Genomic DNA, 18,992 nt, shown 5'->3' on the forward strand with positions numbered 1-18,992 from the left:
CCCCGCTGCTCAGAGGCCCACAAGCCTCTAGTGCAGGGCTGGGGTGAGAAAGCTGGCACAGCATCAGGAGGCAGGGCCTTTGCGGCGGTAGTTGGAGACAGGGCAGCAGGAGGGGAGCGCAGGGTTACGTGGTCGTTCTTGCCCTCTAGCCATGTGGGGCAGTGGTCTTCGGGAGGCTGTGGGGTCGCCTGTCCTTTGTAAATGTCATGGACGGCACTGAGGAGAATGACAGGCTCAGGGCAGCCGCCCCCAGGGGAGGCCAAGAGCCAGAGGCCTCCGTAGCTCTTCTAGAGCCTCAGCTCCCCACTGTGGCTGTGCTGACTGTGGGGCACACGCTTAGCCATAAAGCCAAACACCAAGGCTTCTGAAGACACAGGCTGGCCCATCGCCTTGGTGGAGATTAAGGCCCGGAGAGGGGAGGAGCAGGGCCCTGGGGCGCGGGGTGGGGATGCTTGGCGATGGGTAATCGATCTCGGTGTGCCAGACAGTGAGCAGCTGGCCAGGCTGCTGCTTGACTTGTAGAACCAGGAAAGGCCAAGAGATGGGGAGGGGAAGGCTAAGATGAGCCGCCATGCTGGAGAGCCCAATCCCTCACCCAGATCTGGGCAGTTCTCAGACCTGGGGCCCGCTGACGAAGGGGAGGCTGGGTCCCCTTGAGACAAACCTCCTGCAAGTTAGCACAACAGATACTCTCCTTCCCAAAGAGCTGAATGCTGGGAAAAGAGGGATGCCCACACCTGGCAGGCTGCTGGATGCAGCATTTGAGCCGACACTGAAAATAGGGCCCCAAAATGCCGTTAGAGTTGGGCATATGGAAGCTGGGTGACAAAAGGGCTGGGGAACCAAGTCACGGACCCACTTGCAGGGCCTCGTCGGGACGGATGAACTTAGCAGCGGGGAGAACCCTCTCATCAGTCTCCGGACCTGAGGGGTAAGAGCCATTACGTTGGGAAGGGCCAAGTGGAAGCCCCAGTGTAGTGGAATAACTGAGGACATGGGAAGGAGACGTGACCCATGAGACCACCCCCCCCCCCAGCAAACTGGGGGCTGGCGAATAAGCCAAAACTGCAAACAGACCTGGCGGCTTTGAGCCACCCCCCCGCTCCCCACCCCCCGGCAAACCGGGGCCCTGCGAATAAGCATTGAGTGCTTCGGGCACTGATCCATGAGATGTCCTCAGTATAATCAGAATGGTGGGAACACAAGGCAATGTCCTTGTGCTGCTTTATGCGCTCAAGGACGAAGCACGGCACGTCTTCAAGGAAGCCCATTGTTACCTGTATAATCAATAAAAGCATATGTTGCTGCTCTGGCATTTCTGGAATGTTAAGAAAACAAGTCTTAAAATGTAAACCTAGATAATGCTTAAATAAAAGCTACCACAGCAGGACAGACGGCGCTGTTTTGCCTGAGCGAGCGGCAGCCCTCTACTGCTGTGTTTCGGCACAGTTCATCTCGTGGGATGAGCTTGCTTTCGGCCCGGTCGTAAGATAAACTACAACACCCCAGACACTGCCCCCAGCTCCGGCCAAGGTCCTCAACCAGCAGCGGTGCTGTGTGCACACGGCCACCTCAGAGCAGAGGGATGCAGGGACGGTGGCTCCACCACGGCCCCATTAGGTCCACCCGTGTGGCCCATGAACCACCGGATGGCTCACGCCTGCTGCTGGGAACCGCTGGGAGCTTGCCCAAGTGTAGGCCTGGCTTCAGCTGCTGGGCCAGACGCGGCGCCTGTGATGGGCAGAGCAGCAGCCCCTTGCACTCGGGAAGGGACGCTCAATTTGGCAAATGTGTTCATTCACAGCGGGCCGGCGGTCACTGTGTTGATGACCTCATGCCAACTGGATGCAGTGAACGCACTGAAGTGTTACATGCTCCAGATACCCTAGAGAGATGCCTGCACGGCAGAGGGTGGGGCAGAACCTACAAAGGGCCAGGGCCACGTCGAGTCTATAGCGAGAGGCCCAGGTGACCTCGCCCTCCTCGCTCCGGGAGACACGCCACACGGGGGAGACTGCTCCCACCTGTCGCTGAGTGACCCAGAGGCTGCCAATGTCGAGCAGGGCCTGGAAGAAAGCCAGGGCTCTGCCTCAGGTCCCGGCTGCGAGGGGACAGGAGCCACGGGACCCTGCGTGGAGTCCCTGGTCAGCTGTGCCACGCAGAGCCCTTAGATTCTGGGCAAGGACACACTTGCGATTTCAAAAGTGGTGTGTGGGGGCTTCCCTGGTGGCGCAGTGGTTGGGAGTCCGCCTGCCGATGCAGGGGACACCGGTTCGTGCCCTGGTCTGGGAAGATCCCACATGCCGTGGAGCGGCTGGGCCCGTGGGCCATGGCCACTGAGCCTCCACGTCCGGAGCTTGTGCTCCGCAGCGGGAGAGGCCACAACAGTGAGAGGCCCGCATACACCAAAAAAAAAAAAGTGGTGTGTGATGTGCCGCTGGGCTCTGCAGAGACCGGACAAGGGACAGAAAATGACCATGTGGTCAGAGCGGCCACCAGCAGACAGGTTACAGGCACATGCATCTAAACAGGCCTGGCAGGTCCAGAAGACACGATTAGTCATCGGAATGAGGGCCCAGGTCCTCACGTCACTCATCTCTTTGACACTAGCAGCTGTCTCAGCTTGTCCCCGGGGCCTCCCTGGGACCCCAACAACCAGGTGGTCCAGGGCCCACTACCTGCCTGGGTGGGCTCCAAATCTGGCCAGGGATGGGGCAATCTCCCAGGGGCAGAGCTCAGGGCAGGGTGCCTGCTTGCCAGCTCCGAGGTGAGGATGCAGGTGAATCCCAGGGCAAGGTCACACCTGGGGAGAGGCGTGCGATGGACGGTGTACAGATCCATTGTGGGGAAGGCACTCAGGGACCAGGGGACAGGACGGCCTATCCTGGGCATATCAGCTAGCCTCTGTCCTTGGTCACCAGAGCTTGAACAGGTGAGCCCATGGGAAGAGGAACCCCAGTGCAGGGAGGGGACGTACATAGCTCCCTCTTGTGGAAACCCCTCTAGCTGCTGTCCCCACTGAACGGGTGACCTGTCAGCAAAGGCTGAATCCTCAGTGTGAAACCTGCAGGAGACTGACCAGTGCTTGTGGGCCAGTTAATCACACAGGACCTTCCATCCTGGAGGAGACAGTGGCTGGTCCCGACCAACACTGATACCTACTCCAGACACAGGTCTGCCTGAAGCACCTTTGCCAGCACCCTGCTTCTAGGGCCCACCCCGGGTTTCTAAACGTCGAAGCCACAGGTCACAGCTTTAGATCAAGGGATCCATTTTGTGGCAAAGGAGATAAAGCAGGAGGTACAGGGCCTCCAAAAACACTGGTCCTCCCATATATGCATGACTAGAGGCCGCAGCCTGATGCAACCTGGCAAGGTTCTGCTGAGGAACGAGCTGTGGCCCTCCCTGGGGTGCACAGGCACTCAACCAACGGCAGGTGTACAAGGAGCCAGGGCCATCCGCCCTGGGACACACATGCAGCATTTTTGCTTCCGCTTACTAGAACCGTGGGCTCTGCGACAGAGACTGCGTGGCCTGCAAAACCTGCAACACTTTCTGTCCTAGCCCCAGACCTCCAAGGAGGGGAGAAGGGCTAGTGACCGGGTTCAATCCCCAGTGGCCAATGATTTGATCAATCACACACATGCAGTGGAGCCTCCACAACCACCCTACGCGAAGGGGTTCGGAGAGCTTCTGGGTTGGTGACCACGTGGAGGTGCTGGGGAGTGAGCACACCTAGAGGGGGTGTGGGAGCTCTGCACCCCTTCCCCAGACCTTGCCCTGTGCCTCTCTTCCACTGGGCTGTTCCTGAGTTGTGTCCTTTATAATAAGCCGGTAACTCACCAGTAACTGTTAAGTACGGTGTTTCCTTGAGTTCTGAGCTGTTCTTGGCCTCAAGCCCAAGGGTGGGGTCGTGGGAACCTCCAATCCACAGCTGGTCGAGCAGAAGCACAGGTGCCAGCCTGGCCTTGTGACTGGCACCTGAAGTGGGGGCGGTCTCGTGGGACTGGGCCCTTCACGGGCAGGGTCTGCGCTAACTCCGGGTGGTCAGTGTCAGAACTAAATCGTAGGACACCCAGTTGATGTGCAGAGAGGCGGAGACTGGTTGGTGTGAGGAACCGCCCTACATTTGGTGTTGGAAGCGTTGCTGTGAGAAATAGAGAACAGAAGTTTCTGTTTAACAGCAGGTGGACAGACATGTCCTGATGGTGCGATGGTCACCAGCGGGCCACTACCACACATGGCCAGCCTCCGTTCTTGGAGGCTGGATGTCTGACCCAACCAACGTTAAATAGTCTGGCTTTCACCCCTGTGCCAACAACATCATTCGGAGCCTGAGACCCACAGCGCAGAGAACCCCACCCCCAACTTTCAGGACTTGAGCCAAGAGCCTCCCCGCAACTTTGGCCGGTTGGGTTGGGTTTTCGGTTCCTTGCAGTTGAGGGTTCTGACTGATAACTCGTCCCACGGGGACGACCGTGTGACTGTCCTGTCTGACCATTCACGACACTGGCTGTGTGTACCAAGCATATATACTGACCAATCTGAGGCCCGCGGCACCCCTTATGCACCTGTGCTGGGGTCTCCCGCGGTCTCTCCTTCCTGGGCCCCCAGCAGATCCGAGCCCCAGGGCTCCTTTCCTTGCTCCAGCTGGGAGATCAGATCTGGTTTGGATCCTGGAACTCCTGCCAGAGAGGAAATGGGTGAACTGAAGCGCTACGGCACCCTTGGCTTCCCGCCCCAGGAGCAGCCTGGGACTGGGGTTTAGCTGGACCCAGGATGCAGGCTTAGAAACAGGGGGTCTCCCCAGGAGGCTGAGGGGGACAGCAAGCAGGGCAGGGATGTGGGCGCAGCCGAGGTCCACAGCTGTGGGAGAAGTGGGCACTCTAGTCACCCGGCAGCAAAGTGCTGGGAAAGGCCCTGCCCCGGGGATGGGTCCAGAAACCCCACCTGTCCCCTGGGCCTGGGAGCAGAATGTCCTGGCTCTCCTGACTCTGGTCCTGGAGTCACAGCCAGCCTGGCCCCTCTGGGATCCCACCTGGGCTCTGAGTGTGGGCTGGGGGTGGGGAAGAGGGAAGGCGTGGGGCTGAGACACCTCACCCAGGGAGGCCAGGTTCCTCTAAGTCTCCAGCATCACGTCTCTATACAGGGCCCTCTGCCCCGGGTCCAGACGTGCCCCTTCTTCCTGCGTGAGGTGCACAGCCATGTCCCCAAAGGTCAGCAGGCCCTGAAACAACACTGGTGCTGCCCGTGGGGTCACCACCTCAGGACGGGGTGGGGAAATTCAAGGTGGGGGAGGCAGAAGGCTCACTAGCAGGCGTGTGGGACCCCTGGACCCCGTCCCCGGTACCCTGCCTGCCAGGGGACCCCTAATGACAACCCTCAACCCAACCTGTCCAGCTGGCCCTATTTCTCTCCACCTTCCATCCCCCAACCTGCTCCCTACAGTCTTCCTTGGTGAGTGTCCCTCCCCAGCCTCAGGGAGGCCCCGGGAGAAAAAAGGGGAGGGACGAGGGACGCCCCAGTGAGTTCCCTCGTCCTGGAGAGGACCTGGGACTCAGGTTCCCAGGTGCGGCGGGCTCCGCGGAAAGATCTCCCGGGTCGCAAGGAGCCCAGGTCCTGGGGGCAGGCGCGCTCACCTGGGGCCCGGCGGCCGGGGAGCTGCCCACCAAGCCGGCTCCCGGTCCCTCCGAGGCGAGGGCAGAGGGCTGCGGAGAGGAGAGCCGGCAGGGGAGGGCGGCGGGCCCGGGGGGTCCGGACCGAGCCCCGGCCCTTCCGCGGCATCAGCTACGAGGCTGGCCGGGACAGGTGCCTCCCGGGGACGCCGACGCTCTGCGTTGACGTGAGGACCCTGGCGCGCGGGTCAATCCATAATAAAGCAGGGGAGCTGGGTGGGCGCCGCGCGGGGAAGCGGGATAAGCCCACCCACCACCACTCCGCCCGGCCTGCCTGGGGCGAGGCTACAGCTCCCGGGCTCCGCGGTTCAGCGGGGTCGGAGCGGCGCCGCGCCGGACTCACCGCCGAAGCCCAAAGCCCGAATCGGGCCGCCCCAGCCCGCGCACGGTGAGCGGGCCGGCTCCCGCCCGGCTCCTCCCCCTCTTTGTCTCTGCAGGCCCGCCCCGCCCCGCCCCGCCCCCGGACAGGTTCTCAGGCCCCGCCTCCTTCAGGCCCCTTTCCTCCTCCCGGGTTGCTCCACAGGCACAATTCCCTGCAGCCCCTCCGCGCTTGCGCGCCCAGGCCCCGCCTCCTTCGGTTACTTGCGCAGGATCACCTGGGACGCTTGCCGAAGCCACAGGTTTCGGACCTTTGCCGAGGGAGTTCTGGTTCCGTGGATCTGAATGAACTTGGGAATCAACTTGAGACTCTTTCTAAGGCAGACTTAGGAACCTGTTCCGGACCCTCCTGTTCCTAGGACAGTCCGCATCCCCTCCACCGCCTGGCGGGTGCCGCCCTGGGCTGCGACCTCGGAGGGCCTGATAGTCACACACAGCCCCCTCTGTCTCCCAGGATCTGGGCTTTGCATTGACACAGCTCTGTCTTTTTTTTTTTTTTTTAATTTATTTATTTATTTATTTTTGGCTGCATTGAGTCTTCGTTGCTTCACACGGGCTTTCTCTAGTTGCGGAGAGCGGGGGCTACTCTTCGTTTTGGTGCGGGGACTTCTCATGGCGGTGGCTTCTCTTTGCTGCCCAGCATGGGCTCTAGGTGCGCGGGCTTCAGTTATTGTGGCTAGCGGGCTCAGTAGTTGTGGCTTGCGGGCTATAGAGCACAGGCTCAGTAGTTGTGGTACACGGGCTTAGCTGCTCCGTGGCATGTGGGATCTTCAAGGCTCAGTAAGTTGTAGCGCACGGGCTTAGTTGTTCTGCAGCATGTGAACCCGTGTCCCCTGCATTGGTAGGCGGATTCTTAACCACCGCGCCACCAGGGAAGTCCCAAAACTCTGTCTTTAAAAAAAAAAAAAGCGATTGGTCCAGATACCAGGAAGGTTTGTGGTTGTGACCAACTGGTGTTGGAAAAGTACTGCTTCCAGGTACAAGGAGGATTGGAGCAGTGGAGGTGCTGCTTAGGTGAGAGGAAATACAGATGAGTTACTTAGATCCTTGGCGCGCAACTGATCCAGCATAAGGAAGCGACAGCTGGTAGTAGTGAGGACCATCCCTACTCTTGCTTCTCTTCTGTAGCAATCACGCTGCGGGGACAGAATAGACCCCACAAAAAAATTGGTTGTGATGTGGACTTATGATGCCACACACACACCAAGAAGGTATGAAAAGATTCACTAGTTACATAAGGAGGCTTTTCTGGGGACAGCAGGGCAGCCCTCCGAAAATGGCTTGAGAAAGCAAACAAAGAAGACTAGATTGGGGTTTGATCATGGTTAGGGGGTGGGCCAGGTTGACGGTTCCCACTTGCAGGCAGGGATTTGGAGGGGGCACCCAGCCTTTCCCATCCACTTGCCCAGATGTGGGGCAAAGGGAAGAGGGAGAGGTGAGGCTTAAAAGCTACCAGCACTCAAAGGTCTAAGAATGCAGACTGTTACCTCTTCATGCTGCAGTTCGTGGCTTCAGAGGTCCTCACAAATTCCTGTAGTATTCACAATATTTGTACATTTTGCATTATCAAGGAATTCATGTTCCTCATAAGCATGTACATTTGTAGGTCTAGACATTGCATGCACTCAGCCTGATACCGATTTTTTACCTTGGCAACTAGACGGACACTGAACCCTCGAATTGCAAATGTTTTATGTTTATAAACATATTTAATCAAAATTAAATTTTCAAAAAATTAAATTTCAACATTTCAGCTTTAAATCTCAAGAGCAGGGAAAACCGATCTATGGTGAAGATAATGAGAGCAGTGTTTGTGTCTTTAGGATTCGGGGGGCATCGGCTGGGCAGAGCCTTGAGGGAATTTTCTGGGGTGATGGTGATGCTCCTTACGTACATCGGGGTTTGAGTGACACAAGGGTCTGCGTATGTCAAAGTTCACGCAAGGGTACACGTAAGACGTGCATTTCACTGTATAAATTTTACCTAAAAATGTCTCCTCTAACTATATTGAACTCTAGTTAGTTAGTGATCTGCATGCTGAACTATTTAGGATTGAATTTTACTAACGTCTGCCACTTACTTTGAAATGCACCAAAAAATAAGATGAATGGGTAGACAGAATAGGTATGCAGATGAATAGAATAAATGCATGATAAAGAAATATAGCAAGGCAATAATGGTAGAAACGGGATGCTGGGTACATGAGTGGTCACTGTACAATTTTTCCAAATGTATTTTTTAAAATAGTTATAATTAAATATGGACATTTTTCACTTATATAATTTTTACAATTTATTTATTTTATTTTTGGCTGAGTTGGGTCTTTGTTGCTGCGTGCGGGCTTTCTCTAGTTGCGGTGAGCGGGTGCTACTCTTCGTTGCGGTGCGTGGGCTTCTCGTTGCAGTGGCTTCTCTTGTTGCAGAGCATGGGCTCTAGTAGGCACGCGGGCTTCAGAGGTTGTGGCGCACAGGCTCAGTAGTTGTGGCGCATGGGCTTAGTTGCTCCATGGCATGTGGGATCTTCGCGGACCAGGGATCGAACCTGTGTCCCCTGCATTGGCAGGTGGATACTTAACCACTGCACCACCAGGGAAGCCCTATATAATTTTTTATTGTACATCTTTATACTCATTAAGTATAACTTATGGGTTTTTTTGTTTGTTTTGGGGTTTTTTTGTTTGTTTTTGTTTGCGGTACGCGGACCTCTCACTGTTGTGGCCTCTCCCGTTGCGGAGCACAGGCTCCGGACGCGCAGGCTCAGTGGCCATGGCTCACGGGCCCAGCCGCTCCGCAGCATGTGGGATCTTCCCAGACCGGGGCACGAACCCGTGTCCCCTGCCTCGGCAGGTGGACTCTCAACCACTGCGTCACCAGTGAAGCCCTATGTTTTGTTTTTTTAACTTCAACTTTTTATTTTGAAATAATTTTAGACTCACAAGAATTTGCAAAGTACTACAGAGAGGTCCCATGTTCTTTTCATTCAGCTTTTCCAAAAAAAAACCATCTTACATTGTCAAAACCAGGAAATTGGAGATGGTATTAACTCATGTACAGACCTTAACCGATTTCATCAGTTTTGCACACACTCTTTATTTTGGGAGGGGGTGTGTAGTTTTTTGAAATTTTGTCACATGTATGGTTTCTTGTAACCACCACCATAATCAGGACACAGCCCTGCTCCATCACCACAAAGAAACGCCCTTACGGTGCTTCTGCATTCTCACACCTCCCCACAACTCTAACTCCTGGGAACCAGCCTGGTTCTACGATGTCATCACCGCAAGAGTGTCGTATGACTGGAACCATGCAGTATGCAGCGTTTTGAGACTGGCTTTTGCACTCAGTATAATGCCCTGTAATGCGCCCACGTTGCATCAAAAGTTTGTTCCTTTTGGTTGCAGAGTTGTTTCCCACGGTGTGGATGGACCTGGGTTTGTTTGTTCATTCACCTGTTGAAGGACAGTTGGCAGTTGTGAATAAAGCTGCTATGAACATTCAGGTGCAGGCTTTTGTGTGAACATACCTTTTTTTATTTTTGTAGGATAAATACCCAATAAATGCAATTGCTGGGTCATGTGGCAAGTATATGACTAACTTTACAATAAACTGCCTAACTCTTTTCTAGAATTCTTTTTTATGTTCCCACCAGCAACGTAGAAGTGATCCACTCCCTTACCAGCATTTAGTGTGGTCACTATTTGTATTTAATTTTAGCCATTCTGAGAGATGTGTTCTGATAGATATTTCATTATGGGTTTAACTTGCATTTCCCTTTATGGCTAATGATGTTGAATATCTTTTAATGTGCTTATTTGCCATCTGTATATATATATTTTGGTGAACTGTGTGTTCAAATCTTTTATCCATTTTCTAATTGAATTATTTGTTTTCTTACTATTTAGAGAATTCTTCCTATATTCCAGATACAAATACGTTGTCAGATATGTGATTTGCACATGTTTTCTCCCAGTCTGCAGCTTGCCTTTTCATCCCCTTAAGAGAATTTTTAAAAAATATATTTATTTATTTATTTTGGCCGTGCCGGGTCTTAGCTGCGGCATGTGTGATCTTTAGTTGCGGCATGTGGACTTCTTCGTCGTGGCAATGCAGGATTGAACCTGGGCCCCCTGCGTTAGGAGCGTGGAGTCTTACCCACTGGACCACCAAGGAAGTCCCCTCTTAAGAGAATTTTTTGAAGACCACAAAGATCTGTGGGTTGTGCAGGGGAAGTTGAGCAGTGGAGGCACTTAGGTATGAAAAAAGATAAATTAACTAATGGGTCGGATCTTTCTTGCTGTTCTTCCCGTTCCAATCTATGATTCCAGCAGTACTCAGGAATTAGTGCAGTACTTGCAATAGTGGCTGAGAAATATTTTGTAATATTAATTCACACTTCTCTTGAATTCGCATATAGGTTGGTCTAGATGAAACACTCATTTAACTTAAGGAAAGGACTGAAAAAAAGAAACTTACCATTTTAGGCATTGATTTAAAAAATTACCGAGGGCAAGTAGGTGCTACTAGCACTGACATGGTTAGAGAAGGTAAAGCTGTGTAGAAGTCAGACTTTTGGCCAAAAATCTAGAAGCATTTTTTTGTGTTATGTGTCATGTCACTGGGAGACCTGACCTCAGTTGTGCTGATCATGATAACATTCTCTGGAACAATCAAAAGATTATATGCAAGATTTTCTGGATTCGCCCAAAGATGAAACATCTTGGGAAAACATGTCACGTATGACCTTGTAGCTGCCCTTGGACATGTGATGGGAATGCTAAGTGCTTTAAAGAAAGTAGATTTAATTTAGATTCTAGAAGAACCTAAAAAGTTAAGCAAAACAACGTAACGTTCTCAAAGAGCAAATCTTGGTCTTGAGTAGAAAATGAAATTTCTCTTGACTTTGCGCCACCCACAGGTATTTGAGAGGGACTGCTGCTTATTAATAATACTGACGAAAGTTTAACAACAAAAAAACACAAGTTTGGCTGTTTTACTTTTCTTTTCTTTTCTTTTTTTAAACAATTGATGAGCCGACACTGATGTTATTATTAATTGAAGTCTCCATGGAATTGCTTTTGTACCTTTGTCAAAAGTCCTCTGGGCATATCTGTGTGGGATATGTGCCTGGTTCTTTATCCTGATCCATAGACCTAGGTGTCTATCCCCCCACCAATGCCACACTGTTCTGATTACAGCAGCAGTACTGTAGGTCTTAATATCAGGTGGTGGTCCTTCCATTTTATTCTTCTTTTTCAAGAATTTTTAAGCTGTTCTAGGGCCTGTCCTGTCCATATACATTTTAGAATAAGCTTATCTGTGTCTACTAAAATTCTTTCTGGAATTTCGATAGGAATTGCATTAAACCTTTAGATTAATTCGGGGAAAATTAACATTTTTACTATGTTGAGTCTTCCAGTCCATGAATACGATAATGTCTCCATTTATTTAGTTCTTCTTTGATCTCTTTCATCACCATCTTTTTTCTTTTTCTTTTTTTTTTTTTTGCAGTACGCGGGCCTCACTGTTGTGGCCTCTTCCGTTGCGGAGCACAGGCTCCGGACGCCCAGGCTCAGCGGCCATGGCTCACGCGCCCAGCTGCTCCGCGGCACGTGGGATCCTCCCAGACCAGGGCATGAACCCGCGTCCCCTGCATCGGCAGGCGGACTCTCAACCACTGCGCCACCAGGGAAGCCCTCATCATCATCTTTTAATTTGCAGCATACAGATCTTGTCCATGTTTTGTTAAGAGACATCCCTCTCCCTCTCAGGCCTCCTCCTCCAAGAAGCTTTCCCTGCTGTGCAGAGAGGTGTGTGTGTGCTCCCGGTGGCGGCCAGGAGCACTTCCTCAGGGCCCAGGGCCCCTCTTTGGCACTGCTTATTGTAATGACCCCCTTGCTTGCTCCTTGCATCTCACCCCCTGACAGAGCTGGTGCTTGTGAATACTGCCCTTCCCCAGGTCCAGCTGGATTGTGTTTTGGTCGGCTTTGGGTTTGGAAATTGGAGGCATGGTGTTCCACCACCCGCAGGACCAAACGCACGGCCGGTGCAGGAGCGTGGCCCTCGAGGCGGTCGACCTGGCCACTCACTAGCTGTGTGACCTCGAGGAAGTGACCTGGCTTCTCCAGCTTCAGTCCCTGGTCCGTAGAAGGAAGATGTTGGAGGACATTCCTCGTGGGCTTGGAGTGAGCCTCTGAGGGAAGGCTCGGGAAGCGCTGCCCGCCACGGGAAGGAGGCGGAAGCCCTCGGCGGCCCGCGCCACACCAGGCCTCGCCTCTCTGAGGAGCGGCCCCCGGCCCGTGCCCGAAGGTGGAGGGGGGACGCACGCCCTCGGGCCCGGGGCCGCTGGGCGCCGGGAGCTCCGCCTGGTTCTCAACGCCAGCATTTACAGCTCCCGGGAGACACAACCCCTGTCAGCCATTCACACTTGGCGGGCAGGCGGCGCTCAAGGCTGCGGGGGCGCGGGAGATGCCGTCCTGCTCTGCCCCCTGCCCGGCTCCCTGCCGGGCTCCCTGCAGCCCGCGGCCGGCCCGAGGCCCGTACCACCGAGAGACCGGCTGGTCTCTGCGCGCCTAGAGCGGCACCGGAAGCTCCCCGGGCGGGGCCTCGGGCCGATTTCCGGCCGCGGCGTGCGGGCGGCCGTGCGGGCTTTGTCAGCAGGCCAGCGGGGCGGAAGGGGTCACACACCCAAGCCGTAGAGCCTCCAGCTTCAGCGTCTGTGTCGCAGTTCTCAAGCCCACCAGTCCTTCCGAGGTGGCCTGGCGCGGGGTGGGGTGGGGGGGACACAGGTGCGGCTAGTACTACTGTTTTGCTCTAAGCCTGCCTCCTCTCCCAGGAGTCCAAGGGAGCTCTCCAAATGATGCTGGGGAAGTGGCCGGGGCCTCGAGCCTCTTTGTGCTGGAGGAGATGCAGAGCCGGCACCTCTGCCCTGGCGGGGGTAGAAGTGATGAACAGGATCCCCTCCAGCCCTGGTCCTGAAGGAGAACTCCCAGGTGGGGAGAGGTGATGGGCTGCGCTGTCCCAGCTCTCCCCTGAAGGCTCCCTTTCTAGAGTCGTATCTGAACCCGGTGGCCGTCTCTGCTGATGTCCTGGACGTCTTACCCCCTCATGCAGTGGCTGCATGGTGGTCATGGGATCTTCAGGGCCTGAGTAGCATGCCTGTGGTTTCCCAGGAATGTTAGCTGGAGGCCAGTTTGAACTCAGGCAGTTTGTCTGTAGAGCTCATCACGCTGCAGTAGCCTCTCTGCAGCACATCCTTTCCCCGAGCTCCAGTCCCAATGAATGACAGAAATGTCTTTTGCCCACCTAGGGTCTGAGAGATGCCAATCTAACCGAGTCTTCAGGCGATACCTTGCTCCTGTCCACAGAGGTGGGACTTTTTGTAGATGTAACATTGTAACGGTATCTCAATAATGGTGATAACTGCAGCGTCCCTCTTATGGAGAATACAGAGAGAAATGAGTGGGGAGGGGTCTCTGTACTTTCACAAGCCTAACTTGGTGGCTCCAGCCCTTCCTGGAGTGATGGTGATGGATTCCTGACTCTCCTGGAAAGGTCCTGGGGACGATGGGGCTTGCAAGGCTGAGCTGAGAAGGCCCAGACCACATTCACAAGCCAGTGATGGAAGGGGTGCTCAGGGAAGCAGCTGACCCAGAAACAGGGCGAGGCCTTGAACCGGTTCAAGGAGCTGTCAGGCATGTCCAGTGCTGCCTCGGGTTGTGGAAGATGACTGTTGAAAGGGCACTGAACTTGTCAGGAAAGGAGAAGACCATTGGCATTGTTGGGCAGAGCCCTGGGAGCAAAAACCAAATGGCCATGGGGTGGGGTGGGAGAAGGAGGAGATAGCAGCTAGCAGCTGGCTCAGCCTTAAACGAGTCACCTCCCTAAACCTCATGGATGGTTGTGAGGAAAGAAGAAAAGCACACGCCAGGCACTGGGTCCCCAACACGGCTGCAGTGGCAGAAGCTCAGGTTGATGACAGTGGAGGCTGCAGGGCAGCACAGAGGTGCGGATTCTCCTGGAGCTCTAGTCCGTGTCTTCCTCGTGTGTCTTTTTACTCTCTTTTTCCCATTATTCCCAAGGGTGAAGCTTTGCAAACCTTCCTGCTTCCTTTCTTTAGGCTGTAAGCAGCAGACAGCGACCTTGGCTAACTTGTAAGCCCAAGGCTGTAACGCCCTTTCACCAGTGCAGACAGCTTCTAGTGCCTGCAGCGGGCACTGCCCCCTCACCATCTCTGAGCCCCTCTGGGCTGCTCACAGGCTCCACTCCCAGGCTAAGCTTCCACTTCATTCGCAGCACTGAGGCTTGCCCCATCTCTCAGCATCAACTGTGTATTTAGACAGTTTCATGTTATATTTTGTCCCGCAAATTCTATATAACAGAAGAGTGGGCCACGTTAGCCTTGGATGTTATGGAACCAGATGTCTGGCGTATTTTTACTTCCTTTGTTCATTTCATTCAGGTTTCTTTAAATGAAAGAGTATCAATTTAATTTTGCTTGAATTCACAGAAGAAAAAGGAGCTAAGCAGAAACTGAAAGATTGCTGAATTTAAGATAAATGTTTATTCAAAGCAAGGTATATTTAATTTTTAAAACTTCCTCTAAAGTTAAAAAAAGTTATGAAAATAATCATGAAAAGGCATACATTTTTAAAGCTATATTCTTGTAAGTATATGCAAGCCTGTTTTCAGATGGTATAACAGTCATTTTGAACAAAAAAATCAGAAAATATCACCTCCAAAACAAAAAACCAAGTCTTCCCCCCGCCTTTTTTTTTTTTTTTTTGCAGTACACGGGCCTCTCACTATTGTGGCCTCTCCCGTTGCGGAGCACAGGCTCCGGATGCACAGGCTCAGCAGCCATGGCTCACGGGCCCAGCCGCTCCGCGGCACGTGGGATCTTCCCGGACCGGGGCACGAACCCGTGTCCCCTACATCGGCAGGCGGACTCTCAACCACTGAGCCTCCAGGGAAGCCCTAAGCTTACTTTTATACTACTAATCCCAGCTGATCTAAGCAAAATATCCTGTAGAAGTGACATCGTAGTTGGGAAGGGAAAAAAATCTTCAACAGCGGGAAATGGGCAGTGGAGGTAGACAGGCCTGGCTCTGAACCTGAGCTCTGCCACTTCACAGCCTTGGGTAACTGACTTTCTCAGCCTCTGTGAAGTAGAGTAAAGAATAGAGGTAATAACTGCCTCACAAGGTTTGGAGGTGTCCCTGAGACCATGCAGGCCCGTTCAGCACTGCCTGGTTGGAGTTTGAGGGGCCCTTATAAGTAGCACCCCTCCTGCCCTCCCAGGTCTGTGCCAGTGAGGCCCATGAAGAGCGAGAGGTCACCTCACTATTGGTCAAAGCCTAGGTTGGAGTGACATTGGACTTCTCAGGCGAGTGCTGGTTAGACACTGTCCTGCCTGCTGGACACCTTGTCCAAGAGGTTGGGTGCTGCATGCCTAGTTATTCTCTCAGACCTTTCATTTGGCTAACTCCTTCCACCTGTCTGGGGAAGAGAAGCGGGCAGAATATGTCAGGGAGCATCCTTCCTCGTGACACCAGAGGCACAGGGATGGTCTGCCTGTGGCGCCTGATGTGTAGTAGGGCCTCTGAGCGCCTGTGCTGGCGACGCTGCTCAGAACGCCAGGTGCATCTGTGTGAATGAACTTGAAGAATGCCAGAAAGTGTTGCAGGTGGATGGGTATAGTGTGATCCCGTGTTCATGTCTGAAAATCGTGTGTACCTAAGTAAATGTATCATCGTTTTTGTTTAATCAGAGGTCTGGATGAATGTGTATAAACTGAACAGCTAACAGTGGTTCTCTGTTGGATTGCTGGGGGTTATCATAGTCTGTATTTTATGTTTACCCCTTGAAATATTTTTACAATGTGTATCTTATGTTTTTAATCGCTAAGAATTAACAAGATATAAAAGTGAAGTAAAACAGGCTATGAGACTGAGGAGTGTGGTCCTGATTTCATAATACGTTGGTGCAGAAAAGCACTAGAGGAAAAATGCCCGTGTAATCTGAGTGGCGGGGTTAAGGGTAATTTTATTGTTATTTTTTAAGTTTTTCTTGAATAGCATAGTTTACCTTTATACCTTGAAAAAATAACTAGTTAAAAGTAATTTTTATAAGCAGAAAAGATTTTAAACCAAGTTAGTGGGCCTTTAACTCGGAAGAACATTCTCAGCGAACGTCACCAGGCAGTGGTCGTAAATGCTGCGTCACAGGGCACCCCAAGAGGGCTGCTGCTCCAGGAAGCTGTGTTGCAAATCTCACACGGAGAGAAATGCCTCGCATAGACTTGTGCTCAGCTTCTCATCCTCATTGTCAGCTCTCGGTTGCGGGTTCAGTTTCTTTATCATCACAGGGAACGTGGCATCTGAATAGTCACGTCTAATAGCAGTATTTAAGCATGGGTTCATTTTGCTGTAACAGATTCAAACATAGTGTTTCCAACAGGAACCTTGGTTTCTCGTGTTCCATCTCACAGGCAGGTGGGTGGCTCTGCCCCTCCAGCGCCCTGGAGCCTACCATACGTCACCGCGGGTGGGCGAGAGGGTGGGAGACGGGAGGCATGCGCACATCCCTTCCATTCCTGTCTCACAGCTGGAATCAGTCACAGGGTCACACCTCACTTCAGGGAACTTCAGGAAATGAAGTCGTTCACTGCTGTGTGTCCACTAAAATTTCTGGAGGGGTTTCAATCACTCAGAGGAAGCAGGGACGCCGGGCAGTGTGTCTCTGCCACTGTTTACCCCATCGGCCACCCTGGGTCCCACACCAGGTCATGCTCAGTTACTGCTTCCCGCCCAGAGCCAGGATCTCTGTGTGTGGCCTTCTCCCGGCACCAGGGCCTCTTCACGTGGTCACAGTCTAAACTCAGACAAGTCCCGGCCTCCCCAAAAGCTGTCTCCTCACCCACCACATAGATGCCCCCACTCAGGAAGGGGAAGAACCCCAAACCCACAGCAGTCGCTGGTCCACAGCAGCTGCAGTTCCCAGTGGAGTCTGCAAGGGCGGCCTGAACTGGTGGCCACTGAAGCGAAGGAGTCCCAGGACCCAGCGGAAATGAGCACCTCTGTCGACCAGAAGACAAGCACAGGACCAGTTATGGCAGCTCTGTCCCCAAGCCCGAGCTGCCAGCCCCTCGGTGTTGGTGGATAGGAGAGAGGAAGGCGCGCGGCGGTGTGTTCACGCAGTGGAGGCCGCACACCGTGAGGTCTGTGCCACACAAGTGGCCTCCCCAGTGCGGCGCTCAGCGTCAGCAGACCCGTGGTGGGGGCGTGACCGTGCCCGGGAGGTAATTAGATCGTGTGGAACGTTCTACACCCTTAGGGGTATTCTAAAAAGCAGTGAATTGTGCCCTTTAAAATGGTGAATTTTATGGTGTGTGAATTCTGTCTCCATAAAAAGTGGGTACATGTTGAATAAAAAGCAGACACAAAACATGACCGTATGATTCCATTTAATTGAAATAGAAAACATGCAGGATTCACCTATAATAATAGAGATGGTTCCCCTTGGAGGGGGAGCCTCTGGGCTATGGAAGTGGTGGTGCTTAGGCAGGTGTACGCCAGAAGTTCATCGAGATGTGTGCACTTGATGCGAGCTGCCCCTCGCGAAGAAAAAAGAACAGCCTGTTGGGAAGAAGCCCTGCGGCCCTAGAGCTCGTGTTACCTGGTTACACCGCTTTCCTGCCCCGGGCTGCTCCCCTCTGCTTGGCTGTGCCCTCAGGGGCACATCCTTGTCCTTGGCAGCCACGTTGGAAATGGGTTTTGGAGGGCATCGCTTTGTGGGGCTGCATAGCAACTGGTCTGCTTCCCACTGGTGCAGATTTGGGGTGAGAGGTGATCATGCAGGGTCGTCTTGGACGGAGCTCCTGGGAAGTGGGCGCAGCTGGGGGGCACGCTCGGGGATGCATCTGTGAGGAAGGAGGGATCGGGCAGTGGGTTTGAAACAGGCCCAGACACATCCCAGTGGAGCTTCGGGGCTGGGTGACCCTTCCGAGTTGCCCCAGGTGGAGACTTCGGTGCTCTGCGCTCTGTCGTGGGCTGGGCCCCAGCTGGGGTGTGGCAGGCAGGGTCCTGAGATGGCCCCGACTGTGCACCCCTCCCGGCTGCCAGGGAGGGCTCTGGCGGTCAGTTGACATAAGGTAGGGCTAGTCGGGGAGCCCTCGGAAAGCAGGCTTTCTGCAGCTGGTCACGGAAGAGAATCAGAGAGGGCGTCTGAGCTGCTCCTGCCTGGAAGGTGCGGGTGCTCCCGAGGGGCCACCAGCCAGTGATCGGGGACAGTTCCACAAGCGCAGGGGACCACCTTCTGCCAACAACCTGAGCGTGTGGAAATATGTTTTCCCAGAGCTTCCAGAGGAGATCTCAGCCTGGCTGACACCTTGTGCGACCCTTCTCAGGGGCCCCAGTCGTACCAGGCTGGGCTTCCGACCTACGGCCCTGTGAGATGGGAGCTGGGTCCCTTTTCTGCTGGAAGTCTGAGGTGAACTGTTACATAGCGACGGATGGCTCGCAACGGAGAGGGCGTGACTGCAACGGAGCTCAGCTCCGGGTGCGAGAATTCCAGAGCTGGAGAAGGGAGCTGGGCACAGCGTCCCAGAGACCGTGGGAGGTTAAATAAGCACAGGCTTTTCCAAAGCAAACACACCTGTGGAGCGAGGCCCACGTGCAGGTCACCAGAACCCTGAGGCCTCCCTGCACCCCCTGCCAACCACGATCTTCTCCCTAGAGACCATCATTGACTCGAGTCTCCCACCATGGTTGGTTTTGTCTGTTTCTGAACTTTGTGTAAATAGGATCATACGATATGAACTCTGGCTCACCGTTACATCTGTGAGGTTCACCTGTGCTTTTGTGTGGGGCAGGTCTCTTCATTGCTATGCATTCCTCCCTTGTTGGAGGACTCCTCAGTTTACCCTTTTTTCTGTTGATGGATA

General features: G+C 53.6%; 1 long non-coding RNA gene across 1 annotated transcript; it reads right to left on the reverse strand.

Moving 5' to 3' along the window:
* Positions 1 to 1,162: 1,162 nt before the first annotated feature.
* Positions 1,163 to 5,371, reverse strand: LOC112397097 (uncharacterized). The gene is made up of 4 exons (XR_003002714.1): positions 5,101 to 5,371; positions 4,572 to 4,685; positions 3,844 to 4,147; positions 1,163 to 1,277 (listed from the first exon to the last, which is right to left on the reverse strand). It is a non-coding gene; the product is annotated as an uncharacterized LOC112397097 (long non-coding RNA).
* Between the last annotated feature and the right edge of the window lie 13,621 nt (positions 5,372 to 18,992).

Source organism: Neophocaena asiaeorientalis, unplaced genomic scaffold (genome assembly GCF_003031525.2).
Source record: "Neophocaena asiaeorientalis asiaeorientalis breed wild unplaced genomic scaffold, Neophocaena_asiaeorientalis_V1.1 scaffold177, whole genome shotgun sequence".
NCBI classification, from domain to species: Eukaryota; Metazoa; Chordata; class Mammalia; order Artiodactyla; family Phocoenidae; genus Neophocaena; species Neophocaena asiaeorientalis.